Source organism: Protopterus annectens, chromosome 6.part0 (genome assembly GCF_019279795.1).
Source record: "Protopterus annectens isolate FY-2018-M chromosome 6.part0, PAN1.0, whole genome shotgun sequence".
Taxonomy (NCBI): Eukaryota; Metazoa; Chordata; order Ceratodontiformes; family Protopteridae; genus Protopterus; species Protopterus annectens.
In genome coordinates, this window is record NC_056737.1 from 1,945,700,382 (window position 1) to 1,945,723,914 (window position 23,533).

The 23,533-nt window shown below is 38.2% G+C and overlaps 1 protein-coding gene across 2 annotated transcripts in view; it reads right to left on the reverse strand.

Annotated features, from left to right (window-relative positions):
- PPP1R1C (protein phosphatase 1 regulatory inhibitor subunit 1C) overlaps nt 1-23,533 on the reverse strand; it is a 924,837-nt gene that overhangs the window by 572,258 nt on the left and 329,046 nt on the right. The window lies entirely within an intron of this gene.

The following is a 23,533-nucleotide window of genomic DNA, read 5'->3' on the forward strand; positions in this document are numbered from 1 at the left end:
AAATAACAAATATCTAAATACCAGTACAACAGCAGCAACACCAGACCGAAGTGTAGAATAATTATGATGTAAAATAAATAGATTATTAACATTAATAAACAAATATGCTGAAGACAACACTGGTAAACCATAAACTGGAGCAAATTGTACCTTTAATAGCTTAAGGTGCATTGGTTTGGGGTCAGCTCAAAAAGGAATGTGAAGTGCACATTTAAAGATGGCAAGAGCTGGAGAACTCCCTCAGCCAATCAGGTAGTAAGTTGCTCAAAAACAAGCATCAATAGCTAAAAGCCAAGCTATCAAAATATTCCAGGCAAAACAAGGGAACTGCCAGCAGCTCCTGAGAGGCTGAGCACAGCGACTGAGTTGGCTTACACCAGCAGATAAGCTCCTGCATGGGGGAGACCCAAGTTATGCAGGATTAGATAGATAAATACAAGAAATTATAAATAATTTACTGTATGATAAGCTGCCAGTACAAGCTCCCCAGAGCAGATACAACATGTTAGTACTTAAGTACTCCTGTTACTAGCTGAGCTCTGGAGTTTTACACCATCTTCAGGCAAACAAGTTTTGTGTCTGAAAACCTCAAGTAAAAATCATTGCAGATGGAAAGAGATGCCTAAAGCGGGAGATATTCAGAGACAATTGTTGACATCTGAATTTTTCTTTTTCGGTACAATCCTATCGTCAATACCCAGTCCTAGATTATGTACCTTTGACACAAAGGTCACCTTGGCGCACCATGAATGTACTGGGGAATAAGATCAGAAAGGAAAACTCACATTATTGCCACAATCTTCTTGGTTGTGCTAAATGTAATCCATTTGCCAACCATGCAGTCATAAATATATTCCAAGTCACTTGCTAGATGGTTTAAAGCAGAAAAAGGATATTGGAGGAAAGAAAGTAGAGATGGGTGCCATCAGCGTAACAGTGGTATTGCAATCCTTTCATATGAGTAGTGTCTCCCAGTGTAAACATGTGCACTATGAAAAGAAAAACAAAATTAGAGCCCTGCACTACCCCACAATCCAGAGGCTGAGAAGAAACAGAGTTTATTTCATATACCTCTTTTTATGAACAATCAGGCAGGTAGGGGGTACCATTCTAAGGCAGTACCAAAAATATTGGAAAATTTCTCCAAAACGTCAGGTGGAATGGAATAATCCACCATATCAAATGCCAATGAGAGATCCATAAGGACATAGACAGAATAAAGATGCTGATCCCTTGCAACCAGGAGATCGTTAAAGACTGGAATAAGTGCTGTATCAGTACTATGTGTCTACAAAATCAGTCTGGAAAGTATGACTGATGCAAGTACTTCTAAGATAAGATTCAACCTGAATGTGCAGTACCCTCTCAAGAACCTTAGCAACAAAGGGAAACTTTGAGATCACTTAATAGCTCCACAGAATGTAGGACAGCCTTTTTTGAGGATGGAAATAAACATGGCCTCCTCTACTTGGGATGGAAATAGACATTTTTTTATAACGAATGATCAAACAAGGGCAGGCTAACTATTTTACACATAGCATGTATGGAATTTTACCTCCTGACACCTGAAAAGTTCTTACCTAGACAGCCTTCACCTGAGCTAAAATTCAGAGCAAGCTCTTTTTCAACCCAGCTGTAAACAAATGTATATATCTCAAAAATGATAAAAGTTACCAAAAGAGTTAAAATTTGAAAGTTATTCAGCATACACTCCTCTTCACAGGGATGATATTAATACATCAGCCAGACATAATAGTACTTTTATATTTAATATGTAATTAGATAATCACTGTGATTCAGTAAACTCCGGGTAGACTTCACACGAAGTCTACACAGAGTTTACATGTTTGCTAGGTGATGCACGGTGAGCAGCAGCACTAATTACATATTCATGCCATCCACCATGTTTAAACGTAAATAAACATGGTTGCAGCCACATAAAGCAACACGGGTAGCAATCCTGTTTACATTAGAGCACAGTCGATTGCCATGCTTGTGTGGAATGCGACAATGATCACCAGGGCTTTATGCATATGTTACCATGGCTCTTAATCTGTTTGCGCAAGAAATCTGGACAAAGCCCAACATAATGGGGAAACAGATTCTACATATTTGAATGTTTAAACTTAGAAATGTGCTAAAATAACAAGGTTTGGGTTAAGATACATTTTCTAAAGGATTTGAAGTCTGAAACTGAAATATATTATATTATTTAGTGACATCAGTCCTGATATCAACCCAGTGATATGGCAGAAGACCACAAATTTTATAAAAAACAGACCAAAAGATATAATGCAAAAGTCTGGACATACTGCTAAAATCTGGACATTTGAGAGGTATGATCATGGTTCAAACACAGTACAGGACAAGGTATACAGTGCAGAATATTGTGAAATCCCATTCCTGGCATTCTGTATCGATGTTGTGTAAATGATCTGTAAGGGTACATGGACTGCCATATAAAATAAACACTCAGGGGAAGCATGTGCATTGAACAGAGGTACACAGATGAATTGTAGGAATGAAAACAGGGAAAAAGGAGAGGTGAAACAAATTAACGTACAGCAGATGAAGGCATGTCAATGGAAGATGGTGGTAGCAACAACACCAATCACATATCAATATGGTACAGTAGGTACTGCACAGTGAAAATGTGTATTACAGGACTGTTACTCAAGGTGACATAATGGGGAAGATGTCTGTGCAAGATAAGCATCCTTACATGAACAAAGCAGAGTTCAACTATCAGGGATGCTATATACAATTGGAGTAGGATGCATTTTATGAAGCTGTACAAACTGATTTGCCTGAATATGAAAGTAATCTCAGCAGAGGTCTCCAGCAAATGGGACACAGGTAAAGGCTCATGGACAACATTAAAAGAAGCATGCACAATAATGGACAATATCAGAATAATAACGCCAGTAATGCCATGTCTCTGACATAACATATGTGATTTAAAGTGATCCGAGAGGGTTCTGCACAAACACACTTATACAACTATTATTACAAGTCTAAACTCTATGAAGGTAATCACAAACACTGTCCTGATGCTGTAACATTTGCTGGCGGTGTTAGGAGGGACACTGCTATACTTGCATGTGACATTATGATCAATACAGATTAGTTGACTGGTGGGCATGGCATATATGTGTATGCATGTATATGTGTGTGTGTATATATATATATATATATATATATATATATATATATAGATATAGAGAGAGAGAGAGAGACAAAGCGCAATCCATACTGTCACAAATGTTACCCATGCCATTAATGTTGTCAAACAGCTATGTAGGTACTGTGTGCATCGCTGGAGCAGGTATCACACATGCATCTGATGTAACAACTTTATGGGCTTTCCTCACCATGAGACAGTAATTTATGCAACAAAAAAATACCTAGGCACGGCCAATAAGATGTGCGACAGCTCACTGTGGCAAAGGTGGTACACTTCAGTTACACATCACTGGAAGATGTGTAGGGAGGTACATGAAGAAGGGTGCATTGTACTCGGTTATTGGTGTGATGAAGGCTGTGAACTATGGAGGTATTATGACCTGTGATGTGGATGTCCCTCATGTGCTCAGTAGTTGTGTTTCGTACAAGGGAGTAATCAGCACTATGGCCACATGCTGGTATACATTCCACATTCCATCTACAGGTCACATACCTATTAGTCTAATTATAGAGTGTGATGTCTACGTTAAACTTGGGTTGTGGTTTTGTTTTCCTGATGTAACAATTCCCCCCATCTTTTTGTGTCATTGCAAGTGTTGTCATGACTGTGGCAGCAATTTTCAGTGTGTGCTGATACTGTCTGTATTATGCTAATATCACAGTTGAAGTCAATGACTGCCCACAATCTGTAGTCCTTCTGACAGCTGTTTGGACACAGGATGTGCATGTCATTTGCAATGTCTGTGACTTGAATAATGGACAGGAAAGGGTCTAACAGACAGCCCTGATATATGGACTTGATCACCAGATATAAGATATAGTTCACTTCACACATTTCAACATATTTTGATGCCATGTATGTGATACAGTGGTCTCCCCACTTGGTGATATGTGTTTTTGGCCATGTCTGAGAGTGTTGAGTGAATACCTAAGTGTGGATTTGTGTTAAATGCCTTGGGCTTGTCAAATTCAAAAGGATGATAGTGTTGCCATCATGCATGCCCTAACAAATGTAACAGACATGATGTAGCATTAACAACTCAGACAGGTCTGTTGGACACAGCTGAGATATTACTACTGTCCATTTAGGAAAAGGTCAGTAATGACATGTCTACCTCACAGATGAGGAGAATCAGGATGTGTGTATACATGCATGCATCAGGTGCTGCCCCTCAACTCACATGGAATATATACCATTCCACAGGAACAAAGTCTGTGTGGAGGGTGTGTTGAAGTGTGTATTCAACTGTGTCAGGAAGGTATATGTGCTGAGTCATGCGATAGGTGATCTGTGATATTGTCACAGCCCATTGAATCTGTGTGATAGGCCTGGCTGAAGGTAAGACAGTGCATACTGGCTATGCTGATCTGGCCTAGGGTTTGGACACAATCCCCCATGCAGGTATCATTGAGAAACTCACACAGCTGGGGATTAACCTTAATGTCACTAGATTGGTAACTAGTTCTCTCACTGACAGAACACATACTGTGAAAGCTGATGAATCAACCTGTACCACCAGAGCTGTCACCAGTGGCATACCCTAGGGATCTGTGCTTGGCTCTTTATTGTTCGTACTCTATTTCTCAACAGTTCAGGCTAAACTATATTTTCTTTGATTTACTGCATTTGCTGACTCTTGCATACTAGGTGCAATCACTGAGTCCACCTATGATGATAACATACTATAATAGGGGCTAACACAGAGAAATGATTGGTGACAAAGCCACATGGTCTACAAAAAATGCAAAAACGTGTCTTTATTTTGTTCTTCTTCAAAGTGGAATTCCCTGCTAATTACAACATTGACAACAGTTCCACTATACTGAAACCCAGTGATGTAAGCACTGGGAACACACATAGATAACAATCTGAACTTCAAACATCACTTGTCCATACCGATATTGAAAGCCTGTGTTGTGCCATCATAAGTCACAACATCATATTCAGATCTGAGGATTATATTACAGCAATGTACTGGAACCTCATCAAAACACTAATAGAGTATAATGCTCTCTTTTACATGTACTTCACCAGACACATGCAGCAGCTGGAGAGACAATACGGGTTTCTCACAAAGAAAACAGAGGGCCTACAAAACATTGCCATGACGTATGTGGATAGACTGAAAGCCATGTCACTGTAATCTGGATCATATAGGATGAGTTGACTTCTGCCTGGCCTATAGGCCAGTCTCTGAGCCTGCCTAGGTGGGAATAGTGCACATCTACAAATCAGATATAGCTGATGACATCGGCAGTGTCTGATGAGGAGATTATGGTAATAGCAGTGTTCCACATGCTGGTGTAAAAGGCTTTCTGTAATGTCAAGCAAGTGCACAAACACACACACACACACACACACACACACACACACACACACACCAGTTGATTGCAGTGAGAACAAACCCTACCTAAGTACAGAGAATTCAGAGTGCAGTACTTTATGCAAATGTCATGGTGCAAGACTGACTGTTACAAGGCTGCAGGACAACATATTGTGGATGACAACAGTGCATGTAGGAAATAAGATGTTGGGAGGCCTGCATGAAATGGATGAGCAGCCATGTGCAAGTGTCAAAATACTGTCAATTCATGAGATTGGAGCGGTAACTGTAGAATATACACACCTGAATGCAGTGAAAACAGAACCCCTAACTAAGAGACTAACAGACTACAGACTTAGTACTTTACGCAGGTGTTATGGCACAAGTCTGCATGAAATGGATGTGTAGGCATGTGCAAGTGTCAAAATACTGTCAGTTCATGAGATTGGAGTGTTAACTGCATGATACATACTTATGATGTTCTGGCTAGACACACACACACACACACACACACACACACACACACACACACACACACACACACACACACACACACACACACACACACACACACACACACACACATGCACGCAGTTGACTACAGTGAGAACACAACCCTTACCTATCTAAGTTCACAGACTACAGAACTCAGTACTTTTCACAAGTGCCACTGCACAAATCTAACTTTTACAAGGCTGCAAGATAACTTATAATGGATGGCATCAGCACTGGATGTAGGACACAAGATGTTGCGAGGTCTGCATAGGTTCATAGCTTCATAGGTTCAAAGGAATTTACTAGGCTAATGGCCCTAAGGGCTTTAGAATCCTAACCAAGGAAAAATCTAAGTACCCATATTGAGCATAGTTAGATGTTCATTGTTAGTGAGAGTGATTTTGTGATCATCACCAAGTGCCCCTGCCCAAGAGAGACATAGGTGCCACCCCTGGGGTGAATTTATGGTCACCCATCCAGTTGTCAACATTGCACTTGAACAGGGTCAGTGAGGAGCACTGCTTCACATGCAGTGGGAGCCTATTCCAGAGGCAATGGCAATTTTTGGGAGATATATCTCTCTCCAGCATATTCTGTTTATGTCACATTCCAGGATGAGATCCAAAGCGCAAGTTTTTCTTGTCTCATTTGATTTGCAGATGTCTAGCATTTGCAGTAGGGCAGAGCCTGAAACTGCTCTATAGGCCAGGCACAGGTTGCCTCTCAGCAGCCTGTATGATACTGAGTACAGTGACAAAGCTCAGTCTTTCCATATATGTCATGTTTCACAGGCCCTGGATTCTCCAGGTCAGAAACCTCTATAATTTCTCCTGTTGCTGCAAGTGTTTGGTGAAATAAATACAGAAGGGAACATTGTACTCAATCAGTGGTCTGATAAGGACTGAGTAAAGCAGAGCTATGACCTCCCTGGACTTGGATGTAATGATCTTATTTAAGAGGTGCACAACATAGAATGTGTGTCTTACCACTATGGACACATTGTGATTGAAGTTTAGATTGCTGCCAACCTGTGTTGTCAAGTCTTGTACTACTGAGTTTGAGCTTAAAGGGGTGTTATGTACATCATAATTAGTTGGGGTACTTCTTTACCAAAGGGGACAATGATACATTTTTTGGTTTAGGTTTCAGTCCTTAAGTTTGGCACCAATCATTTGTCTGTGCCAGCCCTTTCTGTAATATGTTAACATTCTTGTGGGACTTTATATAATAGTGCCCAGTTGACAGTCATCTGCAAACTTGGTAAGCCACAGGCTATCTACCTTCACCTGGACTTCAGAGAAAAAGTTTCCAAACAATAGGGGGTCCAGCACAGATCCCTGTGGTACTCCACTGGTAATGGGTCTACTGATGGAGGTGAACTTATCAACTTTGAAAGTGTGTGTTCTGTCAGTGAGCCAGTTGGCTACATATCTAGTGATGTATGGGTTAATCCCCAAATGGGAAGTTTGCTCTATGATATTTGAATGGGGAATTGTGTCAAAGGCCTTGGCTAAATAAACATAGGCAGTATGTCCTGTTTTCCCTCATCCAGAGCTTTGGGGACATTATCAAAGAAGTCCATTAGGTTTAATAAGCAAGATCTATCTTTGAAAAAAACAAAATGGGTCAGGTCAAGAGTGTTGAAGGTCAGCTATATCCCTGTGGATAAGGTCCATGATGATTATTTTCATAACCTTGCAGATAAGGCTTGTTAGGCTTATGGATCAATAGTTCTCATGGTCAGTTGATGGGTGTGTAGGCACATTCAACTGTGAAGACAGTTCTAGTTCTGCATGTTACCAGATTGATGTGCATTGCATATCATACAACATTTTATATTAATTTATCTAGTTTAGTTGATATATGTGTGAAAAAGTATTGAGACACCAGGGTTGCAGTGCATGTGGGAGGCAACAAATGGCTGCATTGTAAATATGTGACATATTATTAGATAAGGCCTTCAGTTTATGTTTCCACATTTAGTTTCATAGCATAAAGAGTAAATGGACAGTAAACAGCAATAATACATGCTAATACTGACTTTACACAGTGCAGCAAGTTTGTGTAATGGTTGGCAAAGCATTTGTGCAAACGAGATATACATTTCCATTACTTTCCTTGTTTGTGTGTAGTTAAGCACTGCGCAAACATAAGCCGCCCTGGTAAAAGTCTAAGAGTTGGTACTCAGTCTATGAAACACACCTGCTGCTTAGCTGAATCTATGGCAGCAGGTGTAAATGCTTTAACACATTTATTTTTGAGCTCAGATTACTCAAAGTTTGAAGCCAGGTGTATCTAATACTTTTAAATAAACAGTAATAATGCAATGACATGAATTCTTTATAGTACATGTGTTGTTCTATGTTGGCATAGCGCAGTAGGTTTAAGCTGCATTGCACAGAGGTAACTGCAACATTGTAAAGCCGCTCACCATCACTTGGCATTGGTGCATGATACCAAACTCCATGCAATCCAAGAGACCAAAATGTGAAGGAATACATTGCTTACTCTGGTACTTGTGTATGTTGTGTGTGATTCTATTTTTTTGATCAGATTATAGGTGTTAAAAATGGGGTAGATTGAAAAGTGGTAAAAATGGGAAGCAAGCAAGGGGAAGAACAAAAAGAAAGCAATACAGGAATGTCCAGGAGGGTGGTAGGAAAGAACCATAGATATCCATTTCTTCAACAGTAAAAACTGATAATGCGTGCAGAATATTAGCTGAATTTAGATTGTCACCTCCAGAGAGAGAGGTAACAATAACATAACCATGTTGTATAGCCAACTGGACCAAATCCAGTGTGTTAAGATGACATGTGTGCAAAATGGAGAGCTATGTATGGGGTGATTTTCTGTGGGACAGGTGCCCATTTTTTTCTTAATTCAGTAAGAGAGGAATGCTGGGTAAGGGACGTACATATTTCTGGGTCAGGTAAGTTGGGTAGATGAGGAAGTAAATGCAAACAAGACAAGATGTAGGGATGGTAAGGGACACAAAAGGTTGAGGGACACCATGGTTGGGGTGAGTGAGGGGAGAATACACACTCATGCCCATCAAACATAGAGACAGTGAGAATCGAGTCCTCACCCACTGGATTGTCATCACTGCCCCCTTACTCGACTGGTGGCTGGAGTCATTGATGTCTTCTACTCCCATGTACCATGAGTGAGAGGAGCTTCTCCATCCAGTGTAGGTGTACACCAATGGTGTAGTGCATGACCTGATGCACCAACTCTAGCATCTCCTGGCAGGTGATGAAATCCACACCTCCACCACTGCTCCTGGAGGGTACCACTGAACCAGCTGCCAGGGCAGTACTACCTGAGGATACAGGTAGCGTAGGGGCAGCAGAGGCAATGTTGCCAAGGTTGGGTCCCAGATGTGCTGGGCATCAGTACTGGAGCCAGTGGAGTGGGGGCAGGCTCATCTACTGGGGCTGACCTACCTCAATGTGCTGTTGTACTTAGTGATTTGGTGCACATGGATGACATGGAGACAAGGGTTAGGGTGAGAGAGAAAAAAAAGAGATAAAATTAGTATACCATCATATGTGACATACAATGCATTAACACAATTATACAACTATTTTTTCTGAAGTATTACATTTGACTTCTTAACCCTGGTCACTCCAGTACACCAAGCCCAACAGGCACTAATCTCAAGACCCCAGTCGAAATTGCTAACACCTTTAACACATTCTTTACTGAGACCATACAATCCCTAGCCAGCCAACTATCCCTTGATAACGCTAGCATTCTTATCCCCAATAATAGCCCTATTCCCAATTTCAAATTACAACCCTTCTCGACTACTTTTATCTTCAAACTCATCCAGAAACTGAAGCCTTGTACTCCTTCTGCTGACCAGATCCAAGCTGAATATTTGCAAAAAGCAACTACATCTGTAACCTATCCCATATCGATTCTTATAAATAGAACCATTAAGGAAGGAACCATCCCAGACATATGGAAAATTTCTCATGTTATACCTCTATATAAAGGGGGTAATTCAAATGAATACTCCAACTACCGACCTATAGCTTTACTATCTCCTTTAGCTAAAATCATGGAAAGATGCATTCATCACCAGCTACTGAACCACTTAATTCAACATAACTTACTAGCCAATACTCATCATGGTTTTAGGCCATTCCATAGCACCACTACTGCCCTTCTTTCCTTCACTAATTATATCAACAGAAACTGTAATAATAACATTCTCTTCTCAGCTCTCTTTATTGATCTTTCAAAAGCTTTTGACATGATCAACCACCCTTTGCTTATAAATATACTAAAATCTCTTTCCTTTGACTCACTAGCAATACAATGGTTCACTTCCTGCAAAAGGCAGCAAACAGTGCTCTGGGAGAATAATCAATCATCCCTCCTGCCTATCACCTTGGGTGTCCCCCAGGGATCAATTCTAGGCCCTCTACATTTATCTATATTCATAAATGATCTGCATTTAGCTGTTCCACAAGCTACCTGCATACAATATGCAGACGATTCCACACTTATTTTCACAGCCAAATCTCCTTCTGAACTACAATCTGTAACTCAGAAGGTGTTTAACACAGTAGAAATATGTTTTTAAACTGTTGTCTCCTCTTGAATCCCAAAAAAAACCAAAACTCTTACTCTTTACTCCTACCCGTAAGTCCACACCATTAGACTTTTCAGTCATCTCTAATAATGGGATCTTCATTTCTCCTGACTCCAACACTAAACTCCTTGGAATTACAATAGATAACAACCTTAACTTTGACCATCATATTAACAACACTATAAAAAAAGTTAACAGAAGAATGGGCTTCCTATACAGGATTAGACCCTTCCTTACCTCTACAACTAGAACCACTATTGCCCAATCACTTCTAATCTCTATACTGCTCTATGCCTCACCAATTTACACTAACCTAAATAAAAACAACATTCTCAAACTAGCTAGCTCCTATAATAATATTGCCCGATTTGTCACTGGTAAACCCTTCAGAACCCACCACTGTTACAATCTAAAACAACTTGGTTGTCTTGAACTACAGAATCAGCTTCAACTTAATCAACTTATCATAGCCCATAAATTCTTTAATGACCCTAACAAATCTTCAATACTCTCCAACATTGTAACCCCCTATAAAAATCTCAATACCTTACGCTCCTCTAATAAACTATTAGCATAAACAAGTCCAACAACATGGCAGGTGACTCTGTCTTTTCAAACACAGTTGGCAAAAACTGGAACCTTCTACCTAGTGAACTTACATTACTTCCTTCTCTACGCCTCTTCAAACAAAAACTCAAATTATTCCTTAGAACACACTGGCTATGCCCTTGTAATAACCCTGACTAGAATTTCACCTCTGTTTCTACCACGTCCCAGTTTCTACTCAAATCTAGACAATATTGTTTAGCAGAAATGAAAAGAGAACAGTAAAACTACTGTAACATTTAAGCATTTTGCTCCTCTGAAGATTCATGTCCTATTTTCTGTTTTCTGTCATTTTATGATCAATACAATGTATTAGATATAACTGCTATTTACTATTTTATTGTAATCTACTACCTAGTTACTTACTAATTTGTTAGCTATTTAATGTAATCTTTAACCTTGTTATAACTGTGGTGGTTGGAGCTTTTCTCCCCGGGCCTCTACTGAAAATGGACATATATCCAGTTAGACTAGCCCGGTCAACAAATGTAAAATAAAATAAAAAATAAATAAATAAATAATTTAAATATATGTCCTAACAAATACACAGTATACCTACAGATTGCTGAACGTAATCCTTGAAATGTGCATATATAGCACATATTAATGTTCCAGTTATACATATTACAGTTAACAGCAAGGCATTTATGCCACTTGTATAGAGTTTAATTTAATGTAAATATTATTAAAGAAATACAGCACTGTATAGTTATGAGTTGTGGTATTTGAACCCAGAATCTCTGTCTACTGTCTTATATTTGACTGCTAAAGTTTGCTTGTGCTATAGACTAACGCATGCGTATTTGCTTTTACAGTGAGGATATGCATGCTCAATTTGTTACAGCTGTATAAAAAAACCTAAACATCTATCTTTCATTTTTAAAGCTACAATAATACTTCTCTTGTGCTGCATACACACCACTTGCTTCCCTCAGTCTTTCCAGTTGAGCAGCAACAGCACATCAATTGAACTCTATGTTGGCATTAGCTGGGAAAAGAACAGAAGAGTATTATGCATAACAAACTTGCCTATATTTAGCTTTCTAAGCATTACAAATACTCTCTTATTGTCATACTTACACAAATGTTGGATGTCCACAGTCTCAAATTCCATCAAACAATACTTGAGGGTATTCCTTTAGCACATGTGTAGCTCATTAAAATGATGCCTATACTGTTCTTCGGTGTGCAGGATGCCAGCAGCACTGGCTACAGCCTGAGACAAAATACTCCATGCCTCAGACTCGTACTAGGAGCCAGAATAGTCCCCCTGCAGAAGCCTTTGACTGTGGCACTTTACCAGGAATCCAAAAACTATCCCAGACTCCTGGACATCCCACCTCTGTGCCCTAAACTGGTCAGCTTCCCCACTAACTCCAGACATGTCTAACACCCAACCTAGAGCAATGGAAAATGGAGCCTTCCCACCAGTTTCAATTATCGTGTTTACTGGTAGAGTGCAAACTCGAGCAACATACCTCTCAACCTCTTAGCACAAGAAATATGGACAAAGCCATAAATATTGGGGTGGCAAAGGCCCAAAATAGGGACAATTTTTAAATATTGCTTTTATAATTGTAGAAAGTTAATAGAATAACAGGTTTTGCATTAAAATGATTTTTTGAAGAGTGTGAAGTCTGAAACTTAAAAATCTGTCAACATTTTCTGAATTGAATCCTCACCAATTTGGCAAAGATTGGCCAGAAAAACACATTTTTATGAGAAACACAATGTAAATATGAGGCAAAAATCTAGACATTCTGCAAAATTCTGGACATCTGAGAGGTAGGCAGAGCAATGATGCCAACCACATTTGAGTGATGTTAAGTGGAGACTAACAGTGCCAAGCAAAATTACATAAATATGTGAAATAGGAAGGTTAATCTGACACTTGACCTTAGTTTGAGGGGTATCTCTGGTGATGTAGCTTAGAAATATGCATGGAAAATTGGAAGGTAACTGTTAGGTGGGTTAAGTTTGCAGATATGCACTAAGGGCATAAATGTCATGACCTGACACATTTGTTTTTGGCTTTAAACAGTGATAAAATTGATTTTTAAAGTGTGGGAATTATTGCAACATAGACATATGGCACAAAAATTTTCTTCCGCACTGTTGATTTTCCATCTTTGCCACAGAGGAAGTGCTACTCAGACATAGCCAGGAATCATTCAAAAATACAGCTGACAGTTTGAGGTGTTACGCATGTGTGTGTGTGACCTGACAAGGTTCTTGTATATAGATCCTGTTGTGTATATATCTTATTTAATTGCAAAGGCCATCCAAGTATAGATAGCGGAATTATACTTACAGAAATATACTAGACAGTATACCCTCAGTCATACATCTGAAAACACATTAAGGGTGTCTTATCCCTCATACGTATTAGCTCCACTATCTACAGTGTTATAAGTGAAAGTGAATATGATGGGAATTGGAACAACAGTAAAAATGTCTAGAATGTCCTGTATTAAAACTAAAAGAGCATGAGTATGGCAGTCTTACACTTACACCTGTTGCCACAAGGATGTTGAAATAACACTTGTCTATTTTACAGTTCATTGCTATAAACTGCACTATCACAACAGTAAAAATACAGTAAAAATAGGTTACACACCCTGTACTAGAACCTGGGACTATCTGTATCCCACCCCTACATTTACACCTGCTACCACAGGAATAGTGACATGACATTTCCATAAAATCATTCTCATTTTTAAGTTCTCTGCATTAACTGACACACACCACTGCTTAGTGTGTTTGTGTGGTGCCCAAAGGAATTAATTGAATGCATTTGTTTTAAATTATTGGCTGTCTGCATCCTGTCTGAAGGTGTTTGATGACTGCAACCATTGGGGAACCTTGCTAACCACCACACAGGATGGAAAGCAGAAATTGCAACACTGTATTATTTTTGACCATTGCACTTGTACAGATGCCTTGTCTGCAGGTGTTCAGTCTGCTTCCTGTGTAGGCTACTAGTCTGGGTTTGTGCACTGCTAAGTGTCATGCAAATAAGATAAGCACAGTCAAACCTGACATTCATTTTCTTCATTTCCTTTGCTGCGCTAAGCCATGGAGTGAACAAACAATGACCCCCAAAAAAATAAAAGGAAAAATTAATTGAAATGAAGAAAAGCAATCAATGATATAAAAACTAGAAAATGTTTGCTAGTACACATGAAATATTTCTACAAAGATCTGAATTTTAACTCTCACTCCAATGAACCTTCAGAATACAGTAAGTGTGCCTTACCCCTCTTTGCCACACAAACAGCTTTGCAGCAGGAACATGAAATCATTCTGCATACAACCAAACGTAACATCATCATCAGTACTAAGAAACTATGTAACAGTTAGTTATACATTTATAAAATTTTGATGTAGTGCACTAAGTGATCACACGGCCACTTATGACTATTGTTTGCAAAACTGCAGCTCTGTCTTACCTTTCTGTGTTTGTTGCTTATTCTGTCTTATCTGACCAGTAATCTGAGATGTACAGTCTGTAAGGCATTCAATATCCTTGTCCTTAAAATGTGTGAGGATATTAAATGGCAATAATATACTGTTGTCAACAAATGAAGGAAATGTTGCATGTTAATGAACAGAAGCTGTGACTTGTGTGCTGCTTCCCTACATTTCCAAACTTGATAAAATTACCCATATACATTTTGTAAGTCTAACCTTAGACAGGTGCACAGGAAAATAATTATCTTGGGTGGTGAAAGCCAAGGTACCTTTTTGGCTAGGCTTATATAGGCCCTAGCGCCAATAGCCTAGTACCTACCTATGAACCTATGAAGCTGACAAACCCATTGGAGGTAGGGCAATCTGCATTGCTGTTGTGTTTTCCTTCTCCCTACCAGTAATCACTCACAGTTGCAAACCATTAGCAACAAACACTGAGGGAGTGTACCTGCAGTATTTTACATCAGGTACATGGAGCAAAGCATTTGGGATTCAGCAATTCTAATAAGTTCACACCTCATTTGCATCTTCACCATGCTAACAGCCCTGACTCTACACCATAAAAATGCAACCGTGTAACTAGGGAACCTGAAGGTGAGGAGACTTGCTTTTTTGGAGAACACAGAAGAGAATATTACTTTAGGATATATATCTGCATAAAATTTTCAGCCATATACTGCAGAAGCTAAAATGTCAGTTAAGAAAAATCTGTTTCATATTTATATAATACATTAATTAGCAAATTCTACTGTTATCTTTCTCCATTACATAGAAGAGTACTGATGGCATGGGCATGTTTGTCAGGGCATTTCACAGATATATGTGATTGGCAATAGCTTAAAATGGAAAGTTCTGTATTAACAACTCATTATATCCGAGTGACATCTCCAGGTGCATCTGCAGTTTACTCCTAATGATGTCGCTAGACATCAAATATTCCTTGTTCATATTCATGAATAATGGCAAAACCATGCTATGTACAAGGTTTTAATAGATTTCATCTTAAAGCTTACACAATGTCAAACTCAACTGCATTAATATTTGACCTCTGTCTAGTGCAGGTAAATAAATATTAACATTAGTTTTTATATTAATTTATATAAATATAATTTTCACATATTTTTTAAATCTCAACAACCAAGTAACACAGAAAGAAATCCTTAGCCTCATATGAAAGCTCTCAGCTACATGACTAAAATGCTGCAGATAGTATGTGTGTAACATGAGTAGTTGCTGAGATATTGTAATCCATTTAAAAAAAATTAAAAATATAATCATTACTGTGTTTACTGTGACTTATAAAATTCAGTTTAAGACCTAGAATCTGAAGAATACTACCACTTAAAAATAGTTTGTGCTGACGTGTGTGACATTTATACTTCTTTCATAATCCCTATGGTTCCAGAGATATGAACACTTGCTTGAAATGTGAGGACATAATTTGATCCTGCCAAAAGGCTTAGGCTCCACCCATTGGAAGTTACAGGGCAAACTTCCTGTGCTCCATTGGAGTGAATGAGTTAAATCTGTACATGTTTCATGGACAATTCATTTGATAGCATGTTTAACATTTGACTGATGGTGTGTTAGTAAAATGTGTAATTTGCCTGTTCTTTTGGGGTGGGGTCTAAACAAGGGACAGTAACAATAGCAACATATCCTTGTTTGTGCCAAAACAGAAATGCAGCTTTGCTCCCCCAGCATGGCCGACATGGGGAAATTTGCCCTTTCCCCCACTGTAGTATAACCCTCGAATTGGCATTTTTTATTGGTGGGGTGGAGGGCACACAGTCCCCCACACTTAGTGGGTGTGTGGGGTGTAGCTCTCCATCTGGGTGGATCTGAAACACTGCAGTGTGTTTCTTCATTCAGTGTTGGCCAAGTGTATACTTGCCTTGTTAAAAAATTTGGTATTATGATTGTTCCATAAACTAACAGTTCAGTGTTGTCGTCTCGGTAGTCTTTCAATTATTAGAAGTACACCCATTACTAGACAACCATTTGCATATATGTATGGCTGTTCTTTTTGTCTCTCTGAATTGGAGTGTAATATAGGACTATGAAGTCTTGCTGCCCTGCATCTGTTTGCACATTGCCTGTTCTGGTGTAAGTGGGTCCCGTGCAATGTGTAAGCTGGAGATGAATCCTGGTTATGCTTATCATATTTGTTCATTTAAGCCGCACCAGAAATTGATTATGTATTGTTAGTGTATTAATGTGTACTTTGTTTTCCTTTTAGTCAAAAACATTTTAGAACTCAAAAAATGGCCCAATAAATCAGTAGGTCTGCATTGCAATTTTATTATTCTGTTAATTACATACTGATTCTGTGGATATGTGGATCTATTTAATGATAAGATGACATATTTTATAACACCCACATCGTCCTCTCTGCATACAAATTGAACCCAAGCAAAGAAGTTAAGATTTCTTTGGTAGCCTAATCTGCAAATTTAGTTTGGTTTATGAATCATTTATGAATCGCTTGTGAACACCTGGCAGTACACAGAGTTCTCCTCTGCAGTGACCTTTGTCACTGACTACAAGGTAAACATGGATAGACTGTCATCTTTAAAAAGTATAATGTCTGGTTGTAGCATGAGTTCTGTAAAAAATATGTAATTACCATATTCCAAAGACATCTGTTGGTTAATTAGGCTTCCTGCAACTCCCCAAAACTTTTAACATCACATTTAAGTATGTATTTTTATTTTCAATAACTATTTTGACTTAAGAATTTTTTCAGCACTTGCTCTTTCGAATACATTCTGACTATATGATCTAGGAACTACCAAATATTCAATAAGAGCAAAAAATCACTTGCAAAGTTAACATCCAATTGATATAATTTTAAACGGTACTTACGTATTATCACAACCAGATTTTTCACTGCAGTAGCGGTTTCTTCTCGATCATTTCATCAGTTTGTTAAAGTTGCAAACATTTCATATAATGTGTTATCTGTACCATAACAGTTACTTTTCTGAAGTGTTACCAGTAACAGCTGAGACAGTGTTGTTTATGTATGCAGTTTCCTGCCAGCATGTCGCTTATTACAAGTCCGCCTGCTGCACATTCCTTTTCTGAATATTGCTGGAAACAGCAGTTGGACATGAAATTCCAAGGCTTAATTACAACTGACACTCCAACAGGGAAGTCTGCATACACAAAATGTTTTCTCCCATCATATCCTGCACTTTTCCTGCCTGATTAATAATTGCTTGTGAATAAGTTTACATTACCTTAAAGTTGTCTTACTTTGTCAGAACCCCAAGCAGTGGTTTTGTAGTGCAAATATTATGGATGAGCCTGGCAAAATGTCAAACCAAAAGTAAATGAAACTGTACTACCAATCTGAAGAGAAACATGGTTGGACTAAGTATTCCCTCAGCCAGTTAAGAGGCTGTTGACCCATGAACTACCTTGAATTTTTTTGTGTAAATCATGACACCATCAAAAAAAATTTTTTTGTGTGTAAATCATGACATCATCACAAGACATTACTGCGGTGGTGGTGCTGTGGTAGCGTTGTCGCCTCATAGCAAGATGTTGTTCCATTCGATTCTCAGCTAGAGCGTCTTCTGTGTGGAGGCATATGTGAATGGGGTGTGCCTCCGTTGAAGGTTGTGCGTCAGGGCTGGTAACCCAGTATGTAAAAATCCACTACCAATCATTAGCAGACCGGAGTTCTGCTGTGGTGACCCCCAACCGGGAAAAGCCAGAAGACACAAACATAACATTATCACAAGGGCTACCCACCCCTCTTTACCTAGCTCTTTTTCCGTTTGTCAGAAATAGAGCATCCATGACAACGCAAGCATACATGTGTAATGCATGCAAGACAGGAACAAGGGTTTTTTTTCAATAGTTTCGCTTCCTGATGGTAATGTAAAGTTATTTGCCAGCAATAATAAGTGTGAATAACACCTTACAGTGTTTCCTAAAGTTATCTCAATCCCAGAATGCCAACTTCGCAACAACGAAAATCTGGTTGCAATAGTACGTACCTTTTAAACTTTACACGAATATGTTAATCACACCTTTATTCTGTTACAAGTACCTGCATGTCCAGATTTTCTGATATTAATTTACATCAGAGGAATTGCATCAGCTCCTGTTCTTTGCACCTTATTTCTTTGTCTCCACACAAAAAACGTCACTGTTTTACAATGTACTGCAAATTTATATCTATCCTTGAAATCTCTTACTTAATTTTTTATCACCAGAGTACATTTCATTTTTTTTTCCATTGGAGCATGTAGCCAGACTTGAGAGAACCCACATTAATCCATTATGTAGTACAACCTAACATGTTATTAACCTTAGTTACAACCAACTGCACTAAACTGAGTGGTTTATCTTTTTCAAGACCTTCAGGCCTAAACTTTTCCATTCAGCTTTGCTCAAACAGCTTTCTAGAAGTGAGTTACTTTGCATTCTGTTTCCATTGATAAAGAGTTGGAGTTGTTACACTGCAGACTTCCCCATCACTTTATTAGAACTCCTCTACAGATCCTCATTGGTTTCACCCAACAGGAACCCCCAATTAGACCTCAACAAGAATACTCACACATATCAATAACTGTTTCCAGCCTCAACAATACCAAAGAGTTTAGGGTTCAGTTGTAGTCTACTACATATTAGCCTAGCAGATGATACGTCATCTTCTAACCTCAGCACTTTTTCTCCACTAATATTTATCTCTTGTCCATGTATTTTTTTTTCTGTTTGATGACATGTGCTGCACAGACTCAGTAGTACTGCAAAAATCATCATAAGCTACACCTACAGTCGTCTCAACCTCTGCTGTCATCTATTTTCTCCACATTGATCAGCTTTGCCAGACAGGGCATTTCCTTAGTAAGTTTATTAAATCTGATCTTCTAGAGATATTCTGGTTAGAAAGTCACTCAAGCTCCTAGCATTTCAAACCTACAAGTATAGAGGTGAATGACCAACAGTTTTCTGGGTCATTGCTGATACCATGCTCATGCTAGAAAACTGTACTTTTATTTACTCACTTAAAAGCATTTGTTTACCAGGAAAGTCAGACTGACCCAGAAATCCATTTTCAGTGAAGGCCTTGAGAGAAAAGCCCTAAAAATGTAACAATCAGTATGCAGCTAAACTAATATTTGTACTAATATAAAGTATACAGTTGAACTTATGTACATATATGATTCATAAACATAACAGGATATTGTATAATTCTTGTTCATAAAATTAGGAGCATGACAGAATAATGCATAATACTAGGTGATATTATCTTAGAAGTATTAGGAGACATAGCATGTAACATGATATATATATTTAGTGAAAATGGCAGTACATCATTTTACATTTCTGGAAGAATTTAATATATCACATTGCAATAGAGCATATCACCATCTGGGAATACGCACTTTTTTTGAGGGATGAGGTTTGTATTGAGTTGAGGCTAAGTGAGAATAAATAAAATAGCTAGTGCACACGACTTGTAACACTAAAATAGCAGAAAATAGATCCCCAGACTCGAGACAGAGGATGCCAATAGTTTGTTTGAATGTCAAAGATTTATTCACAACTAAAATAACGCCAGCACACGGAGCTCAGTAAACCAGGTTAAGCGCTTTCATCTGGTACATCCAGATTTCATCAGAACCATTTGACTCCTAAATTGCTTTACTTATATAACATTTTTGGCGCCAAAAATTCCTTAATTTACATCCATTAAATAATTTATACATTTTAAAACCATATAATTCATTCAATTCATTACTACATATCATAAAAAATGTGTAAAAAATGTGTACTAAAATGTGAGAAATGTACTATACTAAATGTTAGAACCTAAACAATACTAAATTATTTGCAATACAATAATTGTACTACAATATCTAAAAATACAGTACTGTACATATTGTAAAAACTAAATCCTTATTTATAAACTAAATCCTTATTTATAAACCAAATAAGAATGAATAATCAATTGTTGAGCCAAATACTAGTGGCTAAATGACACTACACACCAAAATGAACTCTACAAGTAAATAAATACAATTCTAAAATTAATTTAAAGCTTTTACAATATGTACAGTACTGTAAGTACTGTGAGAATAAGCAAATGGTATAGTGCAGAGGTGATTAATTAAGGGTATACTAGTAGTATCTGAAAAGCAGTGAACACACATGGAAAAGGAAATCTAGATGTAGTAGATGCTGTCAGACAGATGAAGATTTTTCTAGGCGGCTGGTACAATGACAGATCCAGGTTTCCTGAAATATTATTTTAGCGAAGAAGTTGGTTTGCTGATCTGTCAAATGGACGTGGGTACAGAGTATCAGATTTTATCGGCAAAGTTAAAGTAAAGGGAGTCACTGTGTAAGGTATATGAGTGAGAGACTTTCTGTTTACATAATTTAGGAAACCATTGCATAGTAAGATACTTAATAAGCAGTCTAGTGATAGGTCCAAACAAGTATCAGTTAATTAATTCCCTCCTATTTCAGCAGAGTAGTTTTGGATGCTGTTCATTTACCAGTTAAAAACACTGGACATGAAAATGACCATTTCAGGCACACTGAGGCTACAGTGACAGTAGAAAAAGAGGTACATAGCATATGATAAAAATGGTTCCCTATTAGATGATCCAAGACGCATTCTTTCAAATGCATCTTGATCGAACTTGAAAGCTCGAAACGGCAAAATACTGAAACAGCATATAAGCAAATTCTTTCCCTGGGAAAGAATTTGTGTGGCTACCTTTGGTATTTTGCCATTTCCATCACTGTAATGTGATCCCGGAGTTGGTATATTTAAGTAGGGGGGTGTGGGGGGCACAGGCCCCCACATCGGGGGGGTGGGGGGTAAAGCCCCCCAGTTTATGTAATGTTTTAAAGTTTTTTTTTTTCCTTTTTTGGAACAGCAATTTTTTTCCCTGAGAAAAAAATCATTGTTCTGAGTGTTCGGGATTGTAATCTTTCTCTTACATGGGGTCGATAAATCAGTGTTCGCTGATTTAATGTAGACCCAATAAAAACGAACCAATCAAAGACATGCTAAAAATGCACTGCTTGAAGAGTAATGCATTGTTTCTTGAAAATGATCTGAATTACTTTATTTCCTATGGTACTGGTGCACATCTTCTGTACAGCCTTTTTGTTCATGTACTTGTGAAATGACACAAATGTAAATATTCATCTCCTGTTTGTTACTGATGTGTAATAATAGGATAAAGTAAATGTGATTTAATAATGACACTCAGCACTCATATTAATTTTAACCCTAACTGATAGCCTGAGTGTGTGTTGCCTGTGATATTCTAATACATCTGGCATTTCATTAATATTTGTTCTTTTGATGGTTGTTTAGTGAAACACTTGTTAATTAAGTCAAGCAAAATGATTTGCAAAGCAGCTAAGCAAATCCTGATTTCTTGTACCTGCAATCTAGTTTATCATGTCTCAGCTGAATGGATATTACTATGTACAATGGCTACATACAAGAGACAAGGAACTAAATGTAGATTGGCAGTAGTGAGCCTTGTATAATAGCACATGAACTATTTTCTTCCATACATTAGTCCAAAACTGTTGTAGCTAAGATGCATAGTAATGTTTAGCTCATTAATACTGATTAAAAAGGACTCAAAGTAATTTCAAAACCTAACCAGCCGTAGCAGGTGCACAACCCACATGAATTGGGCTAAGTCAGAGGATACGTAAAATGATCCTATAGCAGATTTTCAGTCAAAGTGATCCGCTGTGGCGACCCCTAAGCAGGAAAAGCCAAAAGAAGAAGAAGAATTAAAGTACCCATGACAAACACATGCATCCTAATGATTTCAATCCCATCTAAGACTGCAGATCATGGACACAAACCCTGAACTGACTATTCATTAGTAAACTGCTGCTAGTCTATTCACCTGTTCCAATTGTGCATATGGGTTACATGGTCTTTTAACTACTCCCTGTACAGTGTCATAGTCCACTTCTGATGTACTAGCGAGCATTAATATTTGATATGAAAATATTATAGCAGACTAAATGCCAAAATTACCAGGCATTAAGTGACAACATCAATCTAATTATTCTTGTGCTACTGATCTGATGCTACAGATTAGTTTGATGAAGACAAAAAAACGTAATTAATTACACTGTCATCCAGAAAAACAGACTCATTAACCCTGTGTGTCAACAGTATAGACTAACAACATTCTGATTTGTATATGTGGACAAACTACCATGGCAGGGTTAGGCCTGCAGCAGTAAAAACCTTGGCTCAAGATGATTGTCACTGTTGAAGTCACACCCCGACCTCATGTGCACAAATGGGATTGTGGATTGATAGAGGGATATGAAAAAGTCAAAGGACACACAAAAAAAAGAAACAACAGCATAGCCCTGCCCTGGTATTATCTAGTAACACAGGCCTACCTTCCTCATAGGTAGAAGTCTTTCTGGAAGTCTTTCATTTTATAAAGTTATGTCTATGATGTCCCCCATTTCATTTCACTACACCTATGTCATCAATTACTACTCTTTATACAATGCAGACTAATCATGCATGTCTTGTTCTTAAAATGACACCTTATTCTGTATGTTATCTGTACATTTTTTCAGACCATGGTAAGATTTTGGAGACTTTGTCTATAACTCAGTGGGACAAGGCACTCAAAGATACAGACGAAAAAAGTCCAACTGCCTTATCATGTAGAAATGTATAGTAATGCTAAAGAAGAAGGAGGTTACTGTACACCAACAAGGCAGCTTGTTATATAAGCAAATGAGCTACAAAGCATGAATAACAGTGTTACTGCTGTTCAAAAACACAACAGACCTACAGAAGTCGACTGACAGACGAGTCTACCAT